The 14,963-nt window shown below is 40.0% G+C and overlaps 1 long non-coding RNA gene across 1 annotated transcript in view; it reads right to left on the bottom strand.

Moving 5' to 3' along the window:
* The window catches only part of LOC143990132 (uncharacterized), a 59,816-nt gene extending 45,905 nt beyond the window's left edge, over positions 1-13,911 (bottom strand). Inside the window, exon 1 of the long non-coding RNA XR_013277171.1 lies at positions 13,767-13,911. This is a non-coding gene — a long non-coding RNA (uncharacterized LOC143990132). The remainder of the gene's footprint in view (positions 1-13,766) is intronic.
* Between the last annotated feature and the right edge of the window lie 1,052 nt (positions 13,912-14,963).

The following is a 14,963-nucleotide window of genomic DNA, read 5'->3' as shown; positions in this document are numbered from 1 at the left end:
CAAAACTGACAATCTTTGTTTGCAAACATAGAAATAACCAGTGTAATGCATACCTCCAAACTGTAAAGCTTGGCAAAGAATGACACTTCAATGTGGAGCTGATAAGTGGTAAAAATTGATGTGCTGAATATTGCATGTGGACATGGTTAAAAAGAATCCAAGCTTACTCACAATATCCCATGCACACATACAGTATGTGGCAGTCTCTCTGCCAACAAAATATTGCTTAATTACTGTGAAACTCTTTGGTCTGGCAAGTAAAGCAATGCTCAACACAGCTTACAGAACTGAGTCACCAAGAGTGTGTAACATGCAACTGGCATATAGAGTTCAGAGCCAGGAGTATGTACGGTAATGTGCACCAAATTTTGTAGAGTATAAAGGTCAGGAATATGAAATGTGAAACACAGTATATAGAGTTCAGTGGTCACAAATAGGTAATATACAGCACATGAATATGTAATGTACAACATAGCATATAGATGCAGTTGTCAGAAGTATGTAATCTATAATAGATCTTACAGAATGCCAGGTGTCAGGAGTATGTAATGAAGAACACAGTGTATATAGTGTCTTGTTCAGTAGCATATAATACAGAATACAAAATACAGAACAAAGTATGTAGTGTCCCTTACACTGCTGGTCCGTGCCAGGAAAAAAATTACCAGATGACGTCTATGAGGACGAAACGTGTCGGGACTCTACTGCAGCCAAATTTTTATTGAAAAAGCGCTTGATTCACTGTAAAAATGTGAGTTTATTACCATATCTTTTATTTAAAAAATTTTTTTAAATGGAATTACGCTATATGGCCCCATTTTCTTATTACATGTATCCAACAATCTGAGCTGGATCATATAGCTGGAGATAACCTATTGTTCATTACATGAGTGGAATGATCGTTTCTGAAGTTTCCCTGGGGAGTTCAACCTTGTGAATGTGAATTAATTTAAACTACACGAGCCCATGTGATCCTTCGAATATACATTAGTTTGGGTCAAATACGTCCGGTAAGCCCGCATCGCAAACGGTGGTGGGAATGTCACGTGGTGTCTGCATGTTTTTCATATTCAAGGAAGGTGGAATGTGAATTTGACTACACACGTGGGATTGGATAATTTTACACAAAGAGACTTTATTGATCTTTTGTCTTTTGCTTTTTGTTTGGACTCTTGAACATTTTCATTTTCGGTTCACATAATAGAATAATTATATGTATGAATTGTTTAAATTTTTAACGATTTCAAATGATTGTTTTATATAACATAATTTTGGTGTTTATCTAGTTGTATGTTCTTACTATAAGGAACACTGTGGAATTCTGAGTGGTGGCACATGAGGTTATGTCACTCAGTGGAGTGATGGATGCCCTGGCATTGGAGTATTCTAGTATGTCATTCTTTGTGACAAGTACAAAACCACTGGAGTTGGTACTGAGGTACACCTATTTCAAAAGCCATATCACGTAAAAGTCTTTTTGAAACATTCATTAGTTCAGAACATCAAATACAGCCAATGCATTTTGGGGTAAAGGCCTCAAAATCAACATTACCGTCAGCCTTTCTGTCCAGCCTTACAGCCCATATTTTGTCTTCTGCATACTATACTGATTGTATGCAAACATTACTGGACTGCAGTTTATATTTCACTTGATATAATGTTGTTGATTCCATTTGCTCAGTTTATGGGCATCTAGCTCTTTTTTACAAAAATCAATAAACATATTGTAAAGAAAATGCAAGTTGCCTGTTTGTGTTTGGCTTTAATATTTGAGTCACAGATGCAGAACCAGCATGCTGTAATGTGTCAGAATTCCATATTTCTGCCAATTTTCCTGGTCAGTAACACAGAAACCTTCAAAGCCAAAACATTCTCAAATGGAGGAATTTAGCAATGGCATCCTCCATATTTCTCTCTTATGACATATCTGTATGTACTTTAAAAACATGGTGCTGCCAAGCTCCAGAAAATTCTATAGTTATAGAAAAAAAAATCCAAAGGCAGAAATATAAGAGTATATTCCAATATGCGGATAAACGTCTGCCATCATACAGGTATAATTCAAAAGTATTGAGCGAGAGTAATAGCAGGAATATTTAAATTCCCTAGGACTCCACTCCTCGATATACTGGAGAGATGGTAGTACCCAATATAATATATATATATATATATATATATATATATATATATATATATATATTTGTATTACCTGGTGAGTCTTGCTATAATAGTCTTAATAGTCGCCCTTACTTTTCACTAATGGTTTACTGCCTACTAATACCATCTATTAATACTGCACGTCAGCACTTTCCAATATTAATTCATTTCTTTAATATATTTAACTAATTAATTTACTATATTTTTCTACCACACTAATAATTCCTTTATTTTTTGTACACTCCCTTATAGTTGGTGAGGTTAAATTGACAGCAAAACTTATGTAGGGAGATTTGTTTCATTTCTGTGTATCATCTGAGGCTGTTCACTTCACTGGGTATATATGAGGGTTTACATCCACTTTAAAAATGTTTTTGCCTTCAGAGTGCCATAGATACATTTTATGCTTTTTGGAAATCTTGGGTCACCTCATAATGTCATTCAAACCTGTTTGGGCTTTTACTGAGGACCGAATTACATTATTGAGATGTGTTAATGCATGTCCGCTCATGCCGCATACACACAATCAAATTATCCGGCGGACTTGGTCAATCTGCCCGTGTGTGGGCTCCGGCAGACTTTTTGTTCCCAAAAGTCCAGCAGACTTAGAAAGAAGTTTTGACTCAAAATCCGTCCGTCTGTGTGCTAGTCCGCCGGAGTTTTGAAATGAATGGACTTGCCCACACACACAGAAAAGTCCATTCATTTTGAACGTGGCTCCAGGTAGATGGAACTAGCGAAGGAAGTGAATGTTGCCATCCATCAGCGAGATTGACACCTCGCTAGCCCCGTCACCTGGTATGGATTTAAAGGGGAAGCCCTACGCAGCATGGCGGCCCCCCCAAAGTCAATAGCAGACCCTTATCCAAGTACGCAGCCCAGCCGGTCAGGAAAGAGGGTGAGGAGGAGCGAGCGGCCCCCTCCTGAGCCATACCAGGCCGTGTGCCCTCAACATGGGGGGTGCTTTGGGGAAGGGGGGCCCTGCAGCCCCCCCACCCCAAAGCACCTTGTCCCCATGTTGATGAGGACAAGGGCCTCTTCCTGACAACACAGGCCGTTGGTTGTCGGGGTCTGCGGGTGGGGGGCTTATCAGAATCCGGGAGCCCCCTTTAATAAGGGGCCTCCCAGATTCTGGCCCCCTACCCTATGTGAATGAGTATGGGGTACATTGTACCCCTACCCATTCACCTGGTGAAAAAAAGTATACAGAAAAAAAACACAACACAGTTTTTTAAAATACTCTATTAGAGAGCTTCGGTGGTCTTCTTTTCTTCCGTCTTCAGGGGTCTTCTCACCGGACTCCTTTGCTATCTTCTGCTCTTTTGCTAGCTCTTTTAGTAGCGGAGAAGCCCGGCTTTCTCCTTCGTCACCGCCACCGTCTTCTTCCGACTTCAGGGGCCTTGTCCCGGTCTTCAGGGGTTTTGTCCCGCTCTGCGGTTCTTCTTACCGGGCTTCCGCTTTCTTCTTCCTGCTCTTTTACTAGCGTTGGCCCAGTCTTCTGTCGCCGCCGCCGCCTTCTGCTTCTTCTTCTTCCTTCTTCCGATGTTGACACAACGCTCTCTCTGGCCATAATGCTGGGGACACGTTGTGCAGCGACTTATATAGGGACAAGGGACGGGGGTCACCGGGTGATGTCACATGGTGATCCCGCCCCTTATGACGTCACAGTTCCGGAGGACATCAATAGCCAGTGCGGCTCTTCTGCTTGATTTGTGTACACACACTCGGAATTTCCAACAACAAGTTTTCTTGTCAGAAAATTTGAGAACTTGCTCTCAAACATTTGTTAGTGGAATTTCTGCCAACAAATGTTCTATGGAGCATACACACTGTCGGACTTTCCGACAAGCTCACATCCAAAATTAGTTGTCACAAAAAACCCAATCGTGTGTACGGGGCATTAGAAACATCTGTGGCTGACCAATAGTAGAAGACAGAATACCGGGAACCAAAAGAAGACCAGAAGTGGATGGTAATGGTGAATAGTATAAGACAGAAGACCAGTAACCGAAAGAAGACCAGAAGTGGATGGTAATGGTGATGACAAAGAGAAGAAGGGGAGCACTAACCTCACATGGCTGGAAGAGGGCACACTAAAGGGCAAGTGTGCCATAATATGCATACTTTTTCATTATGGAAAGAGTTCTGAGAGGCATATTTAACTTCAGTTCTATTTTAATACTTATCTCTTCCACTTCCTGCACCACCAATCTCTGCTGTACTGAAGAGAAACTGCTGGCTGAAGAATGAGAGGAATATATTACTTCTATAAGTGCTTATTTTCTGGTACCCATCTGTGCAATCTGGTTCCATCCTCTAACCCTTATATCACTACAGAACGTGCCATAGACCACATGCCCTGTTGAACTTGATGCATGTGGGTAATTATAGCTGGGAAGCAACTTAAAATTAAGCCCAAAGCTTTTTTTTCCCACACTTATTTTATTTTATTATACAACTGTTTTGAAATACTACCATTTATTTACCGTATTTATCGGCGTATAACACGCACTTTTTTCCCATTAAAATCAGGGGAAAATCGCGGGTGCGTGTTATACGCCAATACTCCGCGATTTCAGCACAATTTTTTGGGCTCTGGGTGGCTTTCAGCCACCCAGAGCCCTTCTCGCGGCTTTCGGACGCTCTCGGAACTTCTCGGCGGCTTTCCGAAAGCTGCCGCCGAGAAGTTCCGAGAGCGGCCTAAAGCCGCCGAGATACACGGGACATCTCGGCGGCGCCATTTTTAAAAACATAAGCGGACAATGCACTAAGACGGACAAGCTGCATGACAAGGCTGCAATGAGGACAGGCTGCAATGAGGACAGGCTGCATGACAAGGCTGCAATGAGGACAGGCTGCATGACAAGGCTGCAATGCGGACAGGCTGCAATGAGGACAGGCTGTAATGAGGACAGGCTGCATGACAAGGCTGCAATGAGGACAGGCTGCATGACAAGGCTGCAATGAGGACAGGCTGCATGACAAGGCTGCAATGAGGACAGGCTGCATGACAAGGCTGCAAATGACGCTGACGAGGCTTCAGATGGACACTGATAAGGCTGCATTGATGGGCATTTAAATGTAAGTTTTTTTTTCCTTAAATTTCCCTCCTAAAAGTTTTTTCCACAAAATTCCCTCCTAAACTTGGGGTGCGTGTTATACGCCGGCGCATGTTATACGCCGATAAATACGGGTATATAATTTATCCCTCATAATTATATTTATATTCAAAAACGTCTAAAATTTCCCCATATTCAACTTATAATTTCCTCACAATCAAATTAAAATTAAACTAGACATGTCCTAGTCATCATTCGCATTAAACATAAGTAATATCTATAGTCCATCACATCCGTATATCTCTTAAGGTTTTCTCATTTATTTTCATTTTTACATTTATCATCATTTATTATTATTATTATTACTTTTATCTCACTTGCTATTCCCCTCTGTTTTACCATTCCAACAATTCATATCTTAGTTATGTTTATTCCCATGTATGTATACTCTTTCCCTCATCACTCTATACTCATCATTACCAGCGTTGTTGTTTTTTATATAGAGCCCTTCTTGTTACTTCCTGTTTCTTATGCTGCTATGGTAACAATAGGGCAGTGATGGTGAACCTTGGCACCCCAGATGTTTTGGAACTACATTTCCCATGATGCTCATGCACTCTGCAGTGTAGGTGAGCATCATGGGAAATTAAGTTCCAAAACATCTGGGGTGCCAAGGTTCACTATCACTGCAATAGGGGGTATAAAAAGACCTTATCTAAAATGGCCGCCATAAAGCCTGAAGAAGGGACACGCATGTCCCGAACCCTGAAGTGACGCCGATCCCCGCCAGCGCTGGCGCTTAGTGTTTGCTCTCCATGACTACCGGAAACATTGTATCCAGCGTTGTTTCCGGGCCTCAGATTTACAGCTGATGGCTTCTCCTCTCTGACGGTGACTAGTGGATGCTGAAATTATTACAATAACCATCTATGAAGCACTTTTGTGTGAGTATTGATTTTTTTTAATTTTATTAAAATTTACCACTTTACTGCACTTAGAAAGTGTCGTTCCTCTTCCATTTGACATTGCCTTCTATAAACTGTCAATGGTTGGCAACAGTACTGGTACATTATAAGTTTAATGAACACTATTTTCCAGGTAAACCAATCTGTATTTACTATGACATCAGATTAAAAGGAACACAAGGGCTGGAACACTTTTGTAAAGTTTTATACATCTTTGCAATGTATGAGGACCATGCTATATAATTACATAGTCAGAATGTTCTATTTAAATTAGCTCAGTAGGTTACCCTTTTCATTTACAAGGTTAGGAAGGGCAAAGTCCAAACAAAATCTAACAAGACATCAGGAAAATGTCAAAGCTTTGTGCTTGGCTGTACAGGTTAATTAGCTGGAACAGATTCTCTAGCTATGGTATAAGACACCAGAAGAATATCAGTAGTATTCCTTATAAATATTTAATTGTACGCGTTCTTAAAAGCACACAGAAAATGTTACACCTAACACCAAGATTACATGCCTCAAATGTAATAAATATTCTATTCAAACTGACTGTAGTGTGTGTATGTGACAGGCCCGCCACATAATTACAATATTTTAAATATTGGTTTATATAGTGTGAACAGAATTTTCATGGCAGGAGAATTATTTTTGTTGCTATTTATTTTATCATTTTTTTCCGAGATACAGTAATAAATCTGTACACCTTAGTTTCTAAATGCCAGCAGTATAATAGACTCCTTATATGCTATGCATCTCCATATACTTTTTTTATGTACATACTATATGTTCTAATTCCCAGTTACAGTTATTGATTGTGTAGCTACAAATAAAGACTAAACTGGCAATAAAGTTAATGTGATCACAAACATAAGTGGACCTTTAAAAACTTCTAAAGCACAGAATATCTTGGTGTCAGTAACGGGTTTCGGGCTGTCTCTTCAAGACTGAAAAAAGCCTTCCTGAGACAGCTCTTACCTGGAAGTGACAGTGATTGGCCAGCTCCCTGCCGCCCTTCATTTAATCACCTGTTACGCACACCACCAGCGCTTATGACAGCAGTTGCTACCTGATGTGCTCTTGCTTGACCCAGCTTATATTTGCTCTGTGAAATATTGTGTTTGACTCGTCTTATGCTGACCCTGCTTTCTCTATTGCACTTCTGTACCATTTTAAACTCTGATTTACTTGTGTATACAGAGCTGCTGATAAGGCAGTACAGCTGCCCCCCCCCCCCCCCGTACCAGGCCCAGGTCCAAAGGGGTGGCCCCAGCACATGCCAAGCAGGAGGGCTGGCTGTACTGACATTTTTCTTACACAAAACTCTTGTGGATTCCCCCGAAACGCTGCCAGCTTCTACTCCTCAGTTCTAGATTCTTTACCCCCTTCCACCTGCTGTTGGGCCCTCCTGTGTGCACCTCTCCCTGGAGAGCAGGGGGTGGATACTGGGGGGTTAGAGGAGTAGGGGAGGTCTGTAAATATTTTTCATATTTACTGGCCCCTTCTTTTCCTGGATGAACACAGTGAGTGATCGGTATCGCTCCTGCATCCATTCCTCACTAAAACATAGAAAACTGTGTTTACTAGGCTTCAGTGTAAATCAACAGGAAACTTCTGATCGCTTACCATTCATTCACAGTCCAGTGCAGCTGCAGAGAAAAGGGACTGATGAATATGTCCTCATTCTCTTTCTCTGTCTCAAACATATCAGGAGTCCAATTATTTCACCAAAGCACTCCCACCCCAACAGGGCAGTAAAAAAAAAAAAAAAGAAAAAGTAAAAAAATGAAATAATATTCTAAAAAATAAAAATAAAAAATAAAATAATGAAGGGATGGTTCAAATGTGCTGTGTTATCTAAAGAGCAGTTAGCATTTGGATCGTTCTGTTGCAGGGTGCTTGCAGAGCAGCGCTTTTCATTTGACTGTGTCTTTGTCTTGATCGATGGGGGTATAATATTTCTGCCATGGCTGCAAAGCATAGCATTGCAGCCATGGCATTTTAGCAAAAATATTATTTGACATTTTAGGGAGGGGGGGCTGTGTCAGGTAGGCTATACAGGGCCCCGGGATTTCTAACAGCAGCCTTGTGTGTATGACCCACCTCATCTATATTACGCTTCTTCCTGACCCTCCTTTGCTCTGCTACTCCTTGGCTTGCTCTGACCTGCTCCACCTACACACAAGTGCCTGCCAGTCTGCTCCATATACGGTTCTGCTTATGGTATGTGCTATCTGATATTGAACTGTCTGCATATGTAGCACTTCTAAATTGTTTTGCTGCTACTCGTACTCCTGACCTGACATTATCATAAGCCTAGGGTTGCCACTTTTTCTTCAAACCAAACTCAAACACTTTAGTGGCGCACAGCAACATTTTTTTTTTTTTGCATAAACTATATGATTGTAACAGACCTGGGACACCTTTGGGCGCTCCATAGAGAATAGTAATGGGGCGTGCACAGTGCTCCCTCACCCTCCTATCAGACCCTGTTCTGAGTCAAATTCCTGTCTGAATATTGTGTCTGAGTTTCAGGTGGAATGAAACCCGGACACATGATTCAAAACCTGAACTGTCCGGGTGAATCCCGAACAGGTGGCAAGCCTATATAAGCCAAACAATTAAAGAGGATGGAGACTTAATGTATTCTGCACAAGCTCAGATCTTTGCTCAAGAACTTGGCTGTTTACACCAGCAAGTTCAGGAACTGGAAACCCAGCTCACTAAGATGCAATCTCCTCCTCCTACTACTACTGCCAATACACTGCCACCTGAACTGAAGATTCCCTTGCCTGATCATATTTTGGTGACTGTAGAGGATTCTATAACTGGGCCTTTAGTCTGGAACCAAACCATCTGGCTCTGCTAATAGTGCATGCCTTCTTTGAAACCATGGGCTTGTTATATGATAAACCAAATTGTGCTGCTGCTGAATCAGCTCTGCATAATTTACAGCAAGGGGCCAACTCTGTTGCGATATGTTTATTTAGAGTTTCACAGGGGTGCCCCAGAATCTGGATGGAATGACACAGCAGTCCACAGTCAATTCCAATTGAACCTATCTGAGGCTATCACCACTTCAATATCAGGCACTATTACCCCTTTCCTGCACAGGCCAATTTTCAGCTTTCTGCGCTGTCGCATTTTGAATGACAATTGCGTGGTCATTCAACACTGTGCCCAAACAAAATTTAATAACTTTGTTCACTCAACTAGAGCTCTCTTTGGTGGTATTTAATCACCACTGTTTTTATTTTTTGCTAAATAAATGAAAGAAGATTGAAAAGTTTGAAAAAAATGTGTTTTGTTTCTGTTATAAAGTTTTGCAAATAATTATTCTTCATAAATTAGGCCAAACTGTATTCTGCTACATTTATTTGGTGAAAATAACCCAAATCAGTGTATATTATTTAGTCTGTAGGACAATTATACAGTCTACAAACTATAGTATATATCTGAAAATCAATCAATCTTGATGTACTGACTGCCGATCTCATTTCTTGAGGCCCTAAAATGTCAGGACAGTACAAATATTCCCCAAGTGATTCCTTTCTGGAAAGTAGACAGTCCAAGGTATTTAGTAAGATGCATGGTGTTTTTTTTTAAGTTGTAATTTTTTGCTATCATTTTTTGGAAAATGAAGAAATAAAAAAAAAAGTTTTTTTTCCTACATATTGTCACCAGTGCAGTACAACATCATCATATAATTGATGTGTCAGTTATCAGGGACACTGACTGGTGACAGTACGAAAAAAAATTATAAAAATTTTATTCCATTTTTGTCTCTTGCATTTTTTCTTTTTAAACACATTGTAACCAGAGCAATAATATAGCCATAATAACATTGTACTACTCTGGGGAAGTGATCAGAATATATATACTGTATATATTATTATTATTATTATTATTATTATTTTTTGTACACATTATGATTGCTTGTAGCAGTGAATTTCATTGCTATAAGCAAGCATTTTACTGAATGAAACTGATTCAGTTTGTTTTTTCGTAATTAGCTGTGATTGGTCAGACCAAATTACATGGTACAGATGGGCTGTGATTGGCCCGGTCTGTACCATGTGATCACATTGCTTAATCGCAGCTTGCAAAAAATGAATGGCATGATAGGAGTGTTTAGTTCCATTTTAGGTGGCTGAAACCAACAGTTGCTGCATGCAGGCAGCTCATTCATGTCTGTTGGAAGACAGCAGCTGTATGGACTATATCCTTTTCAGCCAAGAAAGCTGCCATCTTAGCCTCTGTATGATCTGTATCTGCAATGATGGTGCACATGTGGTCAGGTATGATACCAGGTTTGAAAGTTTGGTTATAGCACAAACAAATGTGACCGTTAACTTTCCTAGAATACTGGGAATATAACTCTTTTTGAAGCCATTAAATTGATGGACTTAATTCTGCTTTACAGAAACAGCCCATTCATGAACTATGGGTGTAAGCACCCATATGAATGAGGCCTTCCTCATTAGAACACAGAAAATGCATTATCTTATTATAATGAATCAGTTACTTCCATTTAGAATGACTTTGCAATCAGTATGGTGGAACAAACAGCTATTCCTTCACAGCAACAAAAGGTTGGAATATGCTACAAAGTTTGGTAAAATCCCTGAAATATACATTGACCATCCATTTCTCAACAAAAGTGGTGCTGCTCTTTAAATGAATATAAGTGACTAAAACAAGAAATGCACAGGTTTAGCAAGTGGCTAATAAAATTATGCAAGTTTTCCCACTTCTCTGACATAAGCAGCATTTCTTCTTAAATTCCATACATATGCCGGTGGTGTTAACCCACCATTCTGGAGAACTCACTGCTGCCTATTGCTAATATTGGCGGTGCATGTTCCCATAGCAATTCACTAGGGACTTTTTAATCTTTTTCCTTTGTTGAAATTTATTTTTTTATATATTATATGTATAAAGTATAAGTACTTAATTGGGGTACATTCCACCCTTTACTGTGACTAAGTACATAAATACACTACATTACAATACGGTTCTAATAAAAAAATAAATTATATTCACTCAGTGGTATGTTGTCTAATGTACTGTGTGGAACAAAGGGGTACGGGTGCATGTTACACCGCACGTCATATATAAACCTAAGAGAAGTGTGGACCTATTCTTTCTATGTAAAAATGTATGATGAAAAAGCTCCCCCTAGTGATCCAAAGGAAATAACTACTACCTTTCACCACTGAAGCCCACGTCATCTAGTGGCCAAGAACAAGTACAATTATAGACCTTATTCTCAGCCAATATAATCATAGCCATTATGACAAAGAGGACTGGATGGATAGAGATTTAAAATAAAAATAAAGATAATGAATTTGAAATAAAAATGAATTGGTCCGCCCTCTTTTACAAAATAAAATTCTAACAGTGCATTGCCAAATGTGAATAGCCCAAGTTAAACCCCTGCCTGCACATCCTACATGGGATTTGTTATTTTTGCATTAGCCAAAATATAATTATCTTGCATCTATATGCATTATTGTTACGAATGTTGTCAAAAATATATATCTCACAAAAGAGAGTACACCACTCACATTTTTGTAAATATTTTATTATACGTTTTCATGTGACAACACTGAAAAAATTACACTTTGCTACAATGTAAAGTAGTGAGTGTACAGCTTGTATAACAGTGTAAATTTGCTGTCCCCTCAAAATAACTCAACACACAGCCATTAATGTCTAAACCACTGGCAAAAGTGAATACACCCCTAAGTGAAAATGTCCAAATCGCTCTCACTCTCTCTTACTGGTCACCTCATGGCAAAAAACTGAGTATCTGAAAAAAATTATTTGTTGCTCTACATAAAGATGGCCTAGGCCAGTGATGGCGAACCTTGGCACCCCAGATGTTTTGGAACTACATTTCCCATGATGCTCATGCACTCTGCAGTGTAGTTGAGAATAATGGGAAATGTAGTTTCCAGACATCTGGGGTGCCAAGGTTCGCCATCACTGGTCTAGGCTATAAGAAGATTGCAAAGACCCTGAAACTGAGCTGCAGCATGGTGGCCAAGACCATACAGCAGTTTAACAGGACAGGTTCCACTCCGAACAGGCCTTGCCATGGTCGACCAAAGAAGGTGAGTGCACATGCTCAGTGTCATATACAGAGGATGTCTTTTAGAAATAGACGTATGAGTGCTGCTAGCATTGCTGTAGAGGTTGAAGGGGTGTGGGGGGGGGGGGGGGTGGAGGGGTTCAGCCTGTCAGTGCTCAGACCATACGCCTCTTATAAAGATGGTGCACAAGAAAGCCTGCAAACAGTGTTGAAAACATGCAGACTAAGGACATGGATTACTGCAACCATGTCCTATAGTCTGATGAGATCAAGATAAACTTATTTGGTTCAGATGGCATCAAGTGTGTGCTGTGGCAACCAGGTGGGGAGTATAAAGAAAAGCGTGTCTTGTCTGCAGTCAAGCATGGTGGTGGGAATGTCATAGTCTGGGGCTGTGTGAGTGCTACTGGCACTGGGGAGCTACAGTTCATTGAGGGAACCATGAATGAGAAAAATGTACTGTGACATATTGAAGCAGAGCATGATCCCCTCCCTTCAGAGACTGGGCCACAGGGAAGTATTCTAACATACCCGACCACAAACACACCTCCAAGATAACCACTGCCTTGCTAAAGAAGCTGAGGGTAAATGTAATGGACTGGCCATGTCCAGACCTAAACCCTATTGAGCATCTGTGGGGCATGCTCAAATGGAAGGTGGAGTAGCGCAAGGTCTCTAACATCCACCAGCTCCATGATGTTGTCATGGAGGAGTGGAAGAGGACTCCAGTGGCAACCTGTGAAGATCTGGTGAACTTCATGCCCAAGAGGGTTAAGGCAGTGCTGGAAAATAATGGTGGTCACACAAAATATTGACACTTGGGCCCAATTTGGATATTTTCATTTAGGGGTGTACTCACTTTTGTTGCCAGCGTTTAGACATTAATGGCTGTGTGTTGAGTTATTTTGAGAGGACAGCAAATTTACACTGTTATACAAACAAGCTGTACACTCACTACTTTACATTGTAGCAAAGTGTAATTTCTTCAGTGTTGTCACATGAAAAGATAGAATAAAATATTTACAAAAATGTGAGGGGTGTACTCACCTTTGTGACATACTGTATCTACAATATTATTAAGACAATTTAGAGAGACAAGCTTTGGCTGTGAAACATTTAAAACAAGTGTACTTTTTTTCCCTACACGCAAACAATTTTAGGGAAGCTATAAATATTTTGTTATGATTGGTATTTCCGGCACATTCCTAATTTAATTAAATATTAAATATTTTGCATGTTTTCAAAATGTGTTACATCTTATGCAAAAAACAACTCATTAGGCATGGTATTGCTAATTTTGTGAAAGCTATTGTGATGATTTGGGGTATTTTAGCTTGTTGGTAGTTCCAAAGCATAAGGGCTTTTTCTGCCCACTTTTATTAAAAAAGAAAAAGTAAAAGAAAGTAAAAAGAAAAAGAAAGTAAAAGTTCATATCAAAATAGTTTCCCTCCCAGTGGTTCTTATCATCAATGTGACAAACAAACAGTACTCCACCTTGTGGTTCTTCTCTGCAGTATCTCTGCTTAGGCGTCCTGCCTTGGCCCTCCAGACACCACACAGTCCCCAGTGCTTGTGCACTAAATGCTGAACCTTCCTCAACTCTGATGTTTCTCCTGCAGCTCCCTGCTGCTACATTCTCACAGGCTTTGCCTTTCACTGTCCCAGCATGGACAGAACGGAGGGACCTGCTCCTTTCACAGACTGACCCCCTCGGGAGGGTGGAGCCACTAACCTGTGATCCTAGCTTTAACATGAGCCCAGTGCACACCTGGCTCATTAGTGTGCATGTTTTCTGCAAAACTTGACCCAAACTGCTAAAATAAAATGTGGCACAGGCTCGCCTCTCTACACAATGTATATCACTCTATTGTATCCTTATTTCAACCATGATTTGGTTTGACTGCATAGAGAGGAATAGAGAATAGGTGATGTCTCAAGAATGTAAACTTTAAACATCATTATAATGTATAACGTACATACGTTCTGAACTCATGCATAATGTATAAAGTACAATCTGACTCATTAACCACTTCAGCTCCGGACCAATAAACACCTTAAGGACCAGAGGTCTTTTTGCAATTTCGCACTGCGCTGCTTTAACTGGTAATTGCGCGGTCATGCAATATTGCACCCAAACGAAATTTGCGTCCTTTTCTTCCCACAAATAGAGCTTTCTTTTGATGGTATTTGATTGCCTCTGCGATTTTTTTTTTTTTTGCGATATAAATGGAAAAAGAGCGAAAATTTTGAAAAAAAAAGATATTTTCTTCTTTTTGTTATAAGAAAAATCGAATAAACTAAATTTTAGTCATACATTGAGGGCAAAATGTATTCAGCCACATGTCTTTAGTAAAAAAAATGTCAATAAGCGTATATTTTTTGGTTTGCGCAAAAGTTATAGCGTCTACAAACTAGAGTACATTTTCTGGAATTTACACAGCTTTTAATTTATGACTGCCGATCTCATTTCTTGAGGTGCTAAAATGGCAGGGCAGTACAAATCCCCCCCAAATGACCCCATTTTGGAAAGTAGACACCCCAAGGAAATTGCTGATGGGTATGTTGAGCCCATTGAATATTTATTTTTTTTGTCCTAAGGGATTGAATAATGACAAAAAAAAAAAAAAGTTGTCACTAAATGATATATTGCTCACACATGCCATGGTTATATGTGGAATTGCACCCCAAAAT

The sequence above is a fragment of the Lithobates pipiens genome, unplaced genomic scaffold, assembly GCF_037356315.1.
Source record: "Lithobates pipiens isolate NorthernLeopardFrog02 unplaced genomic scaffold, aLitPip1_a1.2 Scaffold_18, whole genome shotgun sequence".
Classification (NCBI taxonomy): domain Eukaryota; kingdom Metazoa; phylum Chordata; class Amphibia; order Anura; family Ranidae; genus Lithobates; species Lithobates pipiens.
The sequence above is the reverse complement of the archived record's forward strand: the minus strand, read 5'-3'. Positions and strand labels throughout refer to the sequence as shown.